We start from the raw sequence: 14047 nt of genomic DNA on the forward strand, positions 1-14047 counted from the left end.
ATCAGATAATGACTAAGGATAAGAACAACAATGGCAACAATGTCATTAATCTAGTTCGTGAAGAAAATAGAGCACCATGGGATTTACTGTTCCTCTTTTGCAAGGTTTGAACCAAAGCATTCGACGACTTTCCGTCAATGCAAATAATTTTGAAATTAAACTAGTTTATATTCAAAGGATTCAGTCTTCAGTCCAGTTTGGTGGGTTACCAAATGATGATCCTAATTCTTATTTGGTGAATTTCCTGAAAATTTATAATACTTTTGAATATAATAGAGTAATTGATGATGCTATTAGATTGAGACTGTTTCCGTTTTCTTCAAAGATAAAGTAGAGAGGTGGCTCAATTCACTGCCTAATGGGTCTATTACTACATAAGAGGACTTGGCTCAAAAGCTTCTAGCAAAATTCTTTATGCTTGCTAAGACTACGAACATGATGAGTCATATAACCTTATTCACACAATTTGAAGGTGAATCCTTGCATGAAGCTTGGGAGAGATTTAAAGAACTATTGAAAAGATGTCCACATCATGGGATTCTTGATTGGTTGCAAGTTCAGACATTCTATAATGGGCTGGTTGGTTCAATAAAAACCACAATTAATGCTGCTGCTGGTAAGGCATTAATGGGTAAGAATGCTGCAGATGCTGATAATCTATTGGAAAAGATGGCCTCAAATAATTATCAATGGACTTCAAAGAGGTCTGATCTTGGAAAAGTTGTTGGAGCCTATGAAATTGATACACTTAACACCTTATCTGTACAAGTAACTACATAAGTGGCTGCATTACCTAAGAAACTTAACATGTTGGGAGTTCATGTGATTCAAAATTCATTTGTAGTCTATGAGATGTGTAAAGATGGCCATTCAAGTGATCAATGTCCATACAATTATGAATCAGTCCAATTTGTGGGGAACTTCAACAGACAGCAAAATAATCCATATTCTAATACTTATAATCTTGGTTGGAGAAACCACCAAAACTTTTCATGGAATAACAACCCAGGGCTTTCAAATGAAAAGCCCATCATGCCCCCTGGTTTTCAACAACAAGCTAAGCCACCAATTTCAAAAAAAAAGTCCCAAGTGGAAGAACTTCTCTTGCAATATATATAAAAGAGTGATGCTATAATTCAAAGCTATAGAGCTTTTTTGAGAAATCTTGAGACCCAAATGGGATAGCTTGCGATTTCTATCAACAGTTGACTCAAAGGTGCCTCACCAAGTGACACATAAATCAATCATAAAAGTAAGGAACAATGAAAAGCAATCACTTTAAGGAGTGGAAAAGAAGTTGGAGGTGTAACTGAAAAATCAATTGAATATTCAAAAGAGCATGTAAATAACGAAAAGATAATAATTGAGAAAGAAGTTGAAGCAGAAAAGAAAGATAATGGGAAAGTTAAAAAATCAAGTGAAGTTTAAAGCAAATTATCTTCCACCACCATTCCCACAAAGGTTGAAAAAGCAAAAAGCTAGATAAGCAGTTTGAGAAATTTCTTAATGTCTTCAAGAAGCTTCACATAACTATTCCTTTTGCTGAAGCTTTGGAAAACATGCCAAGTTTTGTTAAGTTTTTGAAAGACATCCTAACCAAGAAAAGAAATGTGAAACCTTGTCCTCCATAGATACGTAACTAGAGGTAGACTGATGCGTACATCAAATTCACATATTTAATGGGAGATTAAATACCTAATTAGTCTAAGTTGGACTAGATTTAGGATCGAATTTATGTATTTTTATTTATTTTATAGAATTTGTTTGATTCTTTCTTGAGATGAAATCCTAGACAACACTTAAGATAAGAGATGATTTAGGCCATCTTTGAATAGTTTAAGCCTTTTCGAGCCTACCTTGGTATATATTTATCCTTAGTAACCCTTTTTGAGCCTATTTTTCCTTTTCTTTACAACCACATATTAGCTTAAGCCTTTTTTATTTATTTATTTCTAATTTTGAACCTTTCACCCCCAAGTACTTTGATTTTTTTTAGGAAATATCTTAAGCTGAAAGTTAACTAAGGGACAAAGGTGGATTAATTAAAAAAAGAAAGAAAGAAGGTGAAAAAGGTGATTGGTGTTATAAATTTACCCCTTATTCATAATCGTCAAAAATAAGTTTGGGGGTGTAAAAAAAGAAGAAAAAAAAAAGAAATAAGGTGTGTTGTACAAAGGAAGGTTTACTTCAAGCTTGGGGGTATTATAAAATTTATCTTTTTGAGCTCTTTATAGATCTTAAATTGATTAAGTGCTTAGGGTGAATTTGATCCTAAATATATCCTTTACAATACCTTGACCCTAGCCTTATTTTACAAGCCTAATAAAGATTTGTTGATCCTTGAATAAGTGTTAGTCTACATTAATGGAGAGAGAGATGAAAAGTAAACTTATGAGATCCAAGTACTAATTTATGCTTATATTTGGCATAAACCAGTCCGAATTGTATGATATTTTTTTGTAAGAGATTATTCACACACACACGGAGTCTATTCAAAAGTGAGTGTTCATTTGAATTGATGCATGAATTTGGAGATTATCTATATTTTATCTTAAGTTGAAATTGTAGGATAATTTCTGAGGAAAAATTGAGAAATCATAACTTGGTGAACTTTTATCTCTCGACAAGTTTTATTTTTATTTTCTTTATTTTTTTCTTTTGCTTAAGAACTAGGAAAATTTTAAGTTTGAGGGTATGATAATTTTATAAAATAGAATTATTTTTATCTCAAATTGTTCTCAAAAGCTATCAAAGTTCTTAAGTTTAGTTTACAATTTAGTTATGTTTAGTTATTTTTTCTATTTAGTTTATTTTTATTAAGTTATTTTAATTTTATGTTTATTTATCTTAATTTAGTCATTTTTTATTAGTTTTTATGCTTTTGTAGGATTTAAGGAAATAAGACTTAATTTTGAAAAGTAAGGTGTTTGAAGGACTTAGAATTTTGTATGCAGATGCTTCAATGTTTTAACCATAACTCTTGCTACAAAACTCCAAATGATGCAATTCTTGGATCATTAGAAATTTGAGAGATAGAGATATAACTTTCATTAGACCACCTTACCCAGTTTTGTGTCAAAGGGAAAGAAAATCACATCTAAAGATGACAAGACGTACTGCTATGAGAATGGAAATTTTGAAGATGATATTTGATGTTTAGGCCACATTACACTTTTAAGCACAAAAGTTAGAGTCAGTAGGTTAACTTAGGGACTTTTAGGTTAAGATTATTAGTATAAATAGGATATTTTTAAGAGATATTAGGGGAGATGACCTTAGGAGATTTAACAAGTTAAAAATTGAGGCTGAAACTTCGAGAGTAAGGTTGTAAATATTTGTTTTGTTTTTTTCCTTAGCTTTTATTTTTCTTGTTACTCTTAATGGTTAAGCTTTACATATTTTTATTTATCTTTGCAATTATGAGTAGCTGATTTTATTTTTCTAGGATTGCAATTAAACTCACAGGTAATCTGAATTTTTTATCTCTTTCTTGCTTAATTTCAATGAAACTGAATTGTTTATTCCAAATTATTCTTAATGCTTTTAATTCCCTAATCACCAATGAAATTGATTTAGTAACCTAAACAAACTTGGTAAAGGGAGTTTAGTGTAGACTAAAATTGGGATAGTATATAATCATATTAATTGATTTGTGTATAAGATAGGGATATACTTACAGGCCATATGTAGTCAAATTCAAGCCTAAACTTAATGAGTCTATTTTAATCTCAATTTACATAGGAATATAGTATTTTGATTAAAATAGATATTGTTTTAAGGCGAGTTGAAAGTCCCTTATAAATAATTGAAAACTCTAGGTAAGCAATTTAACTCATTGAAATAAGTTGAGGATGAGAGTTAAGATTTAGATGAAGTCTAAGGAATATTGTAATCTTAGGCTTGGGTGATTTGATTTTTACCGAAGTTAGTATTATTTTGATTTTTCTTTTCAGTTTAAATTTTGGTTACTTAGTTTTAGTTAATTAATTAATTTTGATTATTTGGATAAGATTAAATTGTTTTAATTCTAGTACTTAGTAAAATTTTAGATCAATTCTCTGTCAGATCGATACTCTACTTACTGTTATACTATCTTTTTGATACATATACTTGCGTAGGTAGAAATTTAACTGATAGTCATATAAGTGCTAAAGTAGTTGGTAGAATCTTAAAACGATTGAATAATGTTATGTATGAGATATTTTCGATTATGACATAAGGATTTTTGGTTCAATCCCTATAATACCAATAACTTCGTCTTAACTTTTAAATTTCTACATTAATAGAAAGTTCAAATCTTCAAGATACTTTCTATTTGCATAGTATTATTAATATTACAAAATAGTGGGGGATTATTAGATAGTTTGTAATATTTGGGTTTACTGGAAGTCTTACATTGGACGTTAATTAATTATTTAGATATGGCTGTTTAGTTTAAAACATAACTCTTAAAACAAACACAACTGTTGAAATACGCTGGTTAATTGTTCATTATTTTCAACAGACACAACTGTTGAAACAAACTCGTTCAATGTTTATAAAGAGAACGTACTTCTAAAACAGACTTTCACTTTATATAGGATTCTATAAATCCCTATAATAGGCAACAACTCTTTAAAAATAGTGCACTATAGCACACCTTAAGTCTTATTACTTCTTCTCTTATATTACTTTTCTAACATCACCTTCACATGCCACACCACCAGATCATAGGACCCATCCAATGGTCACTAGATCCTAAGGTAACATACTCAAATCCAAGAAAGCTTATTCTGCAGCCAAACATCCTTTTTCCATACCTATTAAATCAACATTTGTTAAACAAGGATTAAATGATACTAACTAGAGAAATGCAATGGCAGATGAGTTTAATGCTCTTGTTAAAAGTAACACATTAACACTTGTACCATATACCTCTAATAAGAATGTTGTAAGTGGTTTTATAAGATAAAAAGAAAGTCAAATGGCTTCATTAACAAGTACAAGGCTTGCATAGTAGCGCAAGGATTTCGTCAAAGGCTTAAGATTAATTATAAAGACACATTCAATCCAGTCGTCAAGCCTACAGCCATTAAAATGGTCCTTCGCATTGCAATAGCTTCTAGTCGGCCCATAAAACAACTTGATGTAACGATGCATCTTTTTAGGGAACCTTACTATGATGAATTTTATATATCTCAACCTTCTAGGTTTGTTGACAAAGACAAGCCATTGCATATTTATAAACTAAGCAAAGCCATTTGTGGACTGAAATAGACACCTAATGCATGGTAGCAAGAACTAAATTTTTCTATGTTTTATTATTTTCACCATTTAGTCTTAAATGCTTCTCTCTTCATTTATGCTAAAGAATATACTCTAATCTATATTCTTTTCTATGTTCATGGTTTATTGTTCACAAGCAACAACATGTAACCTTAAACATCTTCTTACAGTAGCTAGTTAATATATTCTACATGAAGGACCTTGGAAACTTCAACTTCTTTCTCGATGTTCAAGTGATTTCAACTTCAAAGGGTTGTTTTTATCTTAGCACAAATACATTAGAGACATCCTAGAGAAGTTTGGCATGTCCAATGCTAAGCAACATCAATGGCCACCGATATTAAACTTCAACTCAAAGATGGCTCAAGTCTTGCTGATTTAAAATTTGCAAACAACTCATCAACTTTCTACAATATTTTTCCTTAACCAGACCTAACATTGCACATTCTATCAATAAATTGTCTTAATTTACGCATTGTCCCCACCAAGCACACTAGTCAAGCTTGAAAAGAATTCTCATATACTTAAAGTTACTTTATATCATGGTCTATTCCTTAAGAAATCTACGTCACTTCAACTGTCAGCATTTAGTAATGCAGATTGGATATGGAACTTAGATAATAGAAGTCCAACTTCTATTATATATATATATATATATATATTTGATGTAGGAAATAATCCCATCTAAGTCCTCTAAATAGAGAATTGTTGCTAGATCATCCACCAAGGAAAAATATAGAGCCATTGCCAATACAACCTCTAAGTTAGTCTAGCTTAAGAATCTCCTAACGAGATAGAGATTTCATCCTCATCCACACCAATCCTTCATTATGGCAACATTGGTGTAACTTATCTCAGCGCCATCCCTATCTTTTACTCAAGGATGAAACACCTTGCACTAGACTATCATTTTGATAAAGAATATGTCAATTCAAGTGTCTTAAAGGTGTCATACATTCCCATATGATCAATTAGTCGATAGCCTCACAAAACCTCTATCTCGACACAGCTTTTGGTTTTTAAGGTCCAAGATGGGTGTAGCAGATGACTCCACCATTTTGCAGAAACATGTAAAGGGAATTCATTCCCAATCTAATCATAGCAGCAAGCTAAGGAGCTATTCTATTAACCGTCTATGAAGTGCAACAAATCCATGTGTAGAGAATTGGTAAGTTGACTAATCATATCCCTATTTAATTTAATCATTGAACATATACTGTGTATAATTGAAATAAAAATTTTAAGAAAATTTGATTCTATATTAGGTAGAAAATTAAAATGATTAAGTAAATTAAATGAAATTGTATTTTAGCATGGTTTCCCTTATCTGGTTTTTATTTCATTCTTGTGATCAACCTTAGTATGACTATGGTATGCTATTATTTTCCATGAACAAACATGTGAACAACAAAACTGCGACATAAATAAATATATGAGTACATATGTTAATTAACATTGCTAACCACTGTTTGCTTATTATTTTATGTCAATTGAAGTGTTCAAATTGTTGGTGCAAATAGAGTTTAGATGGAATTCAAAAAATTGACAAAATTAACTTCAAAGCATGCCTTTCAATAGATGCTATTTTTAAGACTTATTTCACCTTCACCACTCGATATGCAAAAAGGGACTTTTGTAAAAAGTCTTAGGGATACAATGAAGCTAACGTCTAACTTCATCTTTACACTTTACGAAAGTAGACCGCTTAATAGACTTGAGAGCTTGCAAAGTTGTTTAAACTTAAAGCTGACTTTTTCCAACAAGTAGACTATAAGGAATTTTGATTTCTTTGATAGATAATGGGAACTCAAGTGTTCATGTTTATTTTTAGAACATAACACTTTTATCTCTTGACTTTTCTGCACTTATCTTATTTGTTTTTAGTGTGTCAAAATAGTTGGCAGCAAGTTCTTTATATAAGTTTGCAAGTATCTCTTCTCAAGAACAAAATCCTTTTATCAAGACACCTTTCTGTCTTAAAGATATCTTTACATTTTGTAAAATGCAATTTTTGAATAAATAAATTATTTTAATAATTACCATATGAAAAGATAACCATTCATTTCATAAGATATAATTTTTTAACTACAATATAAAAAGATAACTTTTCATATCCAAATTTTTGAACTATGATGGTTTTCTAATTATTATATAACTTTTGAATTTAGAGGTGTTTTTCTAATATTTCACTTTACCAAAAGATATAATCATTCACATAAACAAACCCACCTACAATCAAATAGTCACACTATATTATTTTATGTGACATAACTTTGAACTAATATAACTTTTTATTTTGCGAAATAATATTTTATTTTGAAAATACACCAACACAAATTACAACAAATAATGGTTCATTATAAAGAGAAAAGTCAATCTTTCAGCTATAAACTCCACTATCAGTTACACCAAATTAATCAAGTTGGTTTTCTAAATTCACATCCAAATGTCATTTGCTTTTATAAACTCCTCTATCAGTTAGAAAATAATAATATTCTTTCCCGATTGTAAATATATAATATCAAACAAAATTGAACACAAAGAAGATCAAAACTAAACACATGTAGGAGGGACAAAGCTTAATAAGGTTAGAGAAAAAGGAAAATTATCTAGAAGGAGTTGGGCATCCTCTCTTGTACGTAGAGCATTTTTCCTGCACTTTCTGATCTTTGTTTACAGGTGGGATGCAACTCCTATAGGGTTTTCCCCTTCCGCAGTTCGCAGCAGGATTTTGAGGGTCCCTGGTACTTTCAGTTACATATTGGTTTTCACTAGCAAGCATTCTTCCGATTTCAGAGTCCATCAAGAATTCCAACTCCATGTTCGCAGCGATGGTGGCAAAGCGGCCACTGCCATTAAACTCCGTCAGTGAAGCACCGATTGCTCTAATTCGGCTCACGTCCAGAAGAATCATTAGCGTAATCACAGCTCCGAGAGTTAGACCCCTTCCCACTATAACTTCCATACATAATTTTCTCTTTCCTTCTCTCTTCAGCCAACTCTTTCGACCATATGGTTGGACGATGGGGACAATTGAGAAAATTTATATTGCTCATGGCACGGGGTTGGTAGTAGTGCTGGTGGCAATGGTCAACATCAAAAGATTCGCATCTTGCTTGTAAATATATTTAATAACTGTGCTAAAAAATAATTTTAATTATATATTTTATTCAATCATTACTCTTTATATTCAGATATAATTTACGGAATGAAAAAAAATTGCACTAGAAAAATTTAAGACCAAGGATATGATCATCTCCCCGGTAACGTGTGTATGTAAAAATTATTTATATAACTTGAAACATGTCGATTGATGCTCACGTGGGTTTAGCACAAGTAATAAAAAGAAAATGAGATTTGAATAAAAATTTTAGGAAAAAACACCTTTACCTTTTTAAATTTTAATTGAAATTCTAAGCGAATTTATTAGTTTTTGAAATGAACACTTCATCTCAAAAATTTTTTTTCCACTGGACATATAAGCCCAATCATTAGTGTTTCCATTAGTTTTATTGCATGGTAGTATTAAAATGATAATTTTAACCTTTATTAATTTTAAAAATTACTATTATATATTTTTTATTAATTTAAAAATACTATTATTATCTTTTTAGAAAAAATAAAAAAATAAGGAGCATCGATTGGTGCTCCCCAGCTCCCCAAGTGAGGGGAGCACCAATCTTGGGGGACTGATGCTCCCCTCTGTTGGGGAGCACCGACCGGTGCTTCCCATTTTTTTATTTTTTTAAAATATAAGAATAATTTTTTAAATTAATAAAAAAAAGAATATTCTAGTCTTTTTAAAATCTTTGTTAATGGTATTTATACTTTTAAGGCGGAGTGTGTATATCGAAAACTAATAAATTCACTTGAAATTTTGATTAAAATTTAGGGGTGTAGTAGTATTTTACCTAAAATTTTAATTTCAAGTCACGTAATAAAAATATGAAGAGACTTGACTAAATTTTTGAATGAGTAAAATGCTCTTTTTGATATATATAAAAAATAATGATGACATTCACTGAAAAAAAAATTAAAAAAAAAAACAAAGTGAGAGAAAGAGCTTGTTGAAACAAATGTTTAACTAAGAAAATATTTTTTAAAAATTGGCCATAAAGTCGATTAATATTGTAGTGAATGCTAACTGCTAGTTTGGATTGTCTGAAATTATGAATTTAATCACAATAATATATATTGTTAAAAAAATTAAAATATTTAACTGCTAGTGAGAAAAATATACAGTTGTGACTATAAATATTGAGCTACATATACTTCAAATCATAGTTTTATTTTTTTTCTAAATCCATTGCAGTATCAAGCTCAATAAATCGATATGAATTGGAATATTGTGGTCGTAACTTGTCAAGAAAACTGCAATTAAATTTCATTTTCATCACCATGATGAAAAGATGGAAATGATGATATCAACTAGCACGCAATGGTACACGGGACGCATTCGTTGACTAGGACATCCAGAAAGGTTTTGATCCCTAAGTATGAGTGGAAGAATGAAATCATTTTGTTTGATAAAAGAATTAAATATCTTTCTCCACTAAGATCGTGGCCTTTAGTGCTCGTGAAAGTCGGTTAAAGCATGATATATTATTTGGCACTGACTTTATGGTTAAGAAGTATGGTAAAAATTTTTGTTAATGAAAAATTACAATGAGAAAATTTGATAAAAAAACTACAGATCAAATTGTTTGGTAACAAAACAATGTGAAGACCAAAGAAGAGAGAGGCACTGATGAGAGAAAGAGAGGGAAGAGGTCAATGCCAACATAATCAAGTGGTGTTAGAACTTATCTAGCACAAGACGGGAAAATGTACGACAGGTCGGCACGCACACACACAAAAGAAGGAGCATCACCACTAGTATTAGGCTCATAATTTGATGCCATTGGCGTCAATTAATCATGTCACGACCCGGAACCTCCCTCAGGCCCATGACAATCGCCGCGACGTCCCGATTGACACTCATTATCCGGAATACCAACCGAAACCCCGCAAGGCTTACATATCAGTTTCTTTCCTTTCCTGTGAGCAATCATTGTTAAATATCGAGTTTTTAAAGAATATACACTATTTTAGATAAAAAACAATCAAAATAAAATTTTCGCCACACAGGAGTATTTTGGTCATTTTTTTCTCAAAAATTTCGAAACTGGCTAAAACGTAATATACAAGTACAAAACACATAATTCATATTCAAAATGAGTTTAAAAGTCTAAAATCTTCATTTAAAACGAAATTACGGTTATTTGAATATAATAAGAAAATAAAAGAAATATTAAGAAAAATATTCTATTTTCTTATAAAACAATATTTATAGAGTTATACGTGAATAATTTTTATAACGTAAAAGCTAAATAAATTTATACATACTGAAATACAGTAAGCCAAAATATTTAATTTAATTTACAATAACAAGAGGGCCCCCGAATAAGCAAAAGTAAAGAGGACTGTGAACCTACGGTTTGGAAAATACAGATCCAATGGTAGTCCTCGATGAGATCAGCTATCTAAAGTCTATACTGAACCTGAAATGGGTGGAAAGGAGTTGGGTGAGATTTTGCAATCCCAATGAGTAAACAGACATTATCATAAATATCTAAAGACAAGTAAAATGGAGGCAAGTTTAAACAACAAATTTCAACCCATTTCATAATGTTTTCAATTTATTTCTTAAACCATAAAATATTTGTAATTTACCAAAACAATTGTTAAGGCTTATGTCTTTTATTAAAACAAGGCTCAAGCGAAAACTAATCCTCGGAGATACCTTGGCCGAGGCATCTAACCGAGTCCGCCAAGGGTGTTAAAATATTCACACGTGAAACACATTTTTATTTTTAAAAACCAGCCGTTCCTTGGCGTTGGCCGAGTTACACATTCACGTGGGGGTTCGACGTGAAGTGAGATCTAATACTACCCCAGGAGTTACCCTCCTCGCCTCTACAACCGGAGTAACTGTATAACTGGGTTTACCTTGCCCCTCTAATAGGCAGTCCACGAAAACCCGTCACTGCAGTGACTAACCCACCAATTTTAATAAAATTTCGACAGTATAACGTGGCTTTTATTTATTTATCCAGCCTGTATAGTAAAACAACTTACATAAATTTCCCAATGCATTCACAAAATATAGCCACATATACTCATTTCTCATAAGCCATTCCTAGGAAAATATATATTTTTCAAGTCAATTTGTAGCCTCCAATTACTCAATTTCATAATCAATACAATATATTTTTATTTGTCACATTTATTCCTAAAACATCAAAAATCCCGTTTTAATCTCGTTTTCATTTCATAAAATACATAAAGGGCATTTAAAAATAAACTCTAGATAATTTACAATAATAATAAGTTTACTCACCGTTTGTACAAACTAAAAGCTTTCTAAGTGCCCCGATCACTACTCGTCGGGTACGACTTCTTTGCCTTTTCTAGAAGGCTCTCCTCCTAGACACATTACAAAAATTTACACAATTCATCACATTGATGCTAAATCACTATATAATTAACTTAAATCCTATACTAATGCATGGTATGAAATGCAATAGCCTAAAATGGCTTAAACGCGATATTAACCTATTTTTGGCACTTTGCTCGATAAATTGCTAACGCGCTCCATTTTAGCTCTAAATCATCCCATTCTCTCTCCAACATTTCTAACCATTAAATATCAGCCAATAACCTTCTAAAAACAAAAAAATCAGCTCACTCCCTTCCTTGGAAAATTCAGCCAAAAATGGGACATTAAGTCGGTTAATTTTCTACTTTGTTTTTCTATCACGTTTAATCGTTTTTCATCATTTTCTCTTCATTTTCCTTAGAATAAAATCAATTCATCATCATTGTACAGCATTGAGCATCCAGCCAAGAGTGGGTATTGTGAAAATTTAATGATTTCTTGCCCAATTTAATTTCTAAACACATTTAACTAACTAAAACTATCAATTTAACTAAAAATCAAAACCTAAAAATTTCAATTTCTCTCTCCTAGAATTTCGTCCAGCCCTTGATATCACTTTTTGATCTCTCTCCTCAAGCATGCTAAATGGAAATAAAGGCATAGGAAAGGTAGAAATCAAGCTAAAATCGAAAAATCTTACCGTTAGACGCGTAAACGGTCGGAAACCGCAAATTTCCCTTTGAATTTTCTTGTTTCTCTTTGGTTTTTCCTTTTTTCTTCCTTTCCTCTCTATTTCCTCTCTTGTTCTTCCTTATGGCCGGCCAGCACTTAAAATTTGGGTTTAAATGGGCTGATTTTTCATTAAAATAATATTATATCATTAAAAAAATACCACATGTCACTTTCCCATTGGCCCATTTTTAAAATTTCATCCATTTGTTTCCAAATTTTCACCATACACTTGTCTCATATATTCATAGCTTAGATAAAATTCTCAGACTCATCCAAAGTCTCGGTGGAGTAATTTTTGAAATTTACACTTTTGCCCCCGTAAAAGTCAAAAATTACATTTTTGCCCCAAAAATTGAAAAATTGCCCATAGACATATTTTTCATCCCTTATACTCATACCATTCTCCAATTTGTCAAATTTGATCTAAATTCTCTCAAAATCTCAAATTTTGTTCGTGGGTGGCAATATTATGATTTTGCCCCTACACTCCAAAAATCACCAGAATTAAACTTTTTCACTTCCTATCATTAAATTATACTCCAAATAGTTAATCTTGGTCAAAATTTCACTCCATGATCAAATTATTATCTTAGGTGGCAAAATGACGATTTTGCCCTTGAATATCAAAATTTCTAATTTTACCCCAAATGAACCCTCAAACTCCGAACAATCATTTTTAGTCATTCCTGGACTATAAAATATTAAATTTTATCCTACAATTCCTATTTGAACTAGTTCGAGGTTAAATCAATTTAAGTGTACCGTTAAGTACAATATCGAGTTTCGTCTATTCTTCGGTGCTTTTCTAGCGTAATAACATGCTACTCAATGTATGTATGTCATGACATGTATTTATAGGGTCGAGTTTTACAAATCAGATCTATTGCTTGGGTAGAAAAAACAAAGGAGAGAGAAAAAGGAAGAAAGATGGAGCAGAAAGAGAAGAAAGAAAGAGGGGTGGAGGGAAGGGGCTGTTGGTCATTGCGAGACCTAGAGCTGGCTAGGCAACTTAGCATTTTATCCTCCCTAAATTAACTACGGTGATCTCTAGTGCTACGATGTAGTCATGTAGAGGTCTTAATTCTCTTAATATGGGGTCTACAAGGCCGGCTCGAGGGTAAAGCTAGCAAAACCCTTATTTTAGGTTTTTAATTTTTTTAAGTTTCGTAATTTGTAATAATATAATTAATCATATTAAAAATATACAAAAAATAAGATAATTAATAAAATGGTTACCTATCCTCTTCTCTCTCTTCCCATATCTTTATTAATTCTCAAATCAAGATAATTAATAAAATAACATATTCTCTCACTTCACTGATTATGTGTTTAATAAATTTTAATTTTTTATCACTTCTTAATTCCCACAATGCTATTAATTCTCAATTATTTTCCTTATTTTAATCGATTAATGATAATATGTATTTAATGACCTCCAACAATTATTTTTTTCCTATATATAAAATCAATTATCCTTTTTTTTTCAATTTATAATATCCACTTACAAATTCTTCTTTCCTCATTTTCTCTTTCTTCCTTAATTTCAATAAAAAAATACCTCATTTTCTTAGTTTAAGAAAAATCTCATTTGAGTATTTAGCTATAAGCTTTTAAGGTTATTGAGCCACCTTT

At 31.1% G+C, this 14047-nt stretch overlaps 1 non-coding gene across 1 annotated transcript; it reads right to left on the reverse strand.

Moving 5' to 3' along the window:
- Positions 1–432: 432 nt before the first annotated feature.
- On the reverse strand, positions 433–539 carry LOC148763215 (small nucleolar RNA R71). Its single transcript, XR_016026104.1, has one exon. It is a non-coding gene; the product is annotated as a small nucleolar RNA R71 (small nucleolar RNA).
- Positions 540–14047: the final 13508 nt, after the last annotated feature.

The sequence above is a fragment of the Theobroma cacao genome, chromosome 4 (assembly GCF_053813885.1).
Source record: "Theobroma cacao isolate CCN51 chromosome 4, ASM5381388v1, whole genome shotgun sequence".
NCBI classification, from domain to species: Eukaryota; Viridiplantae; Streptophyta; class Magnoliopsida; order Malvales; family Malvaceae; genus Theobroma; species Theobroma cacao.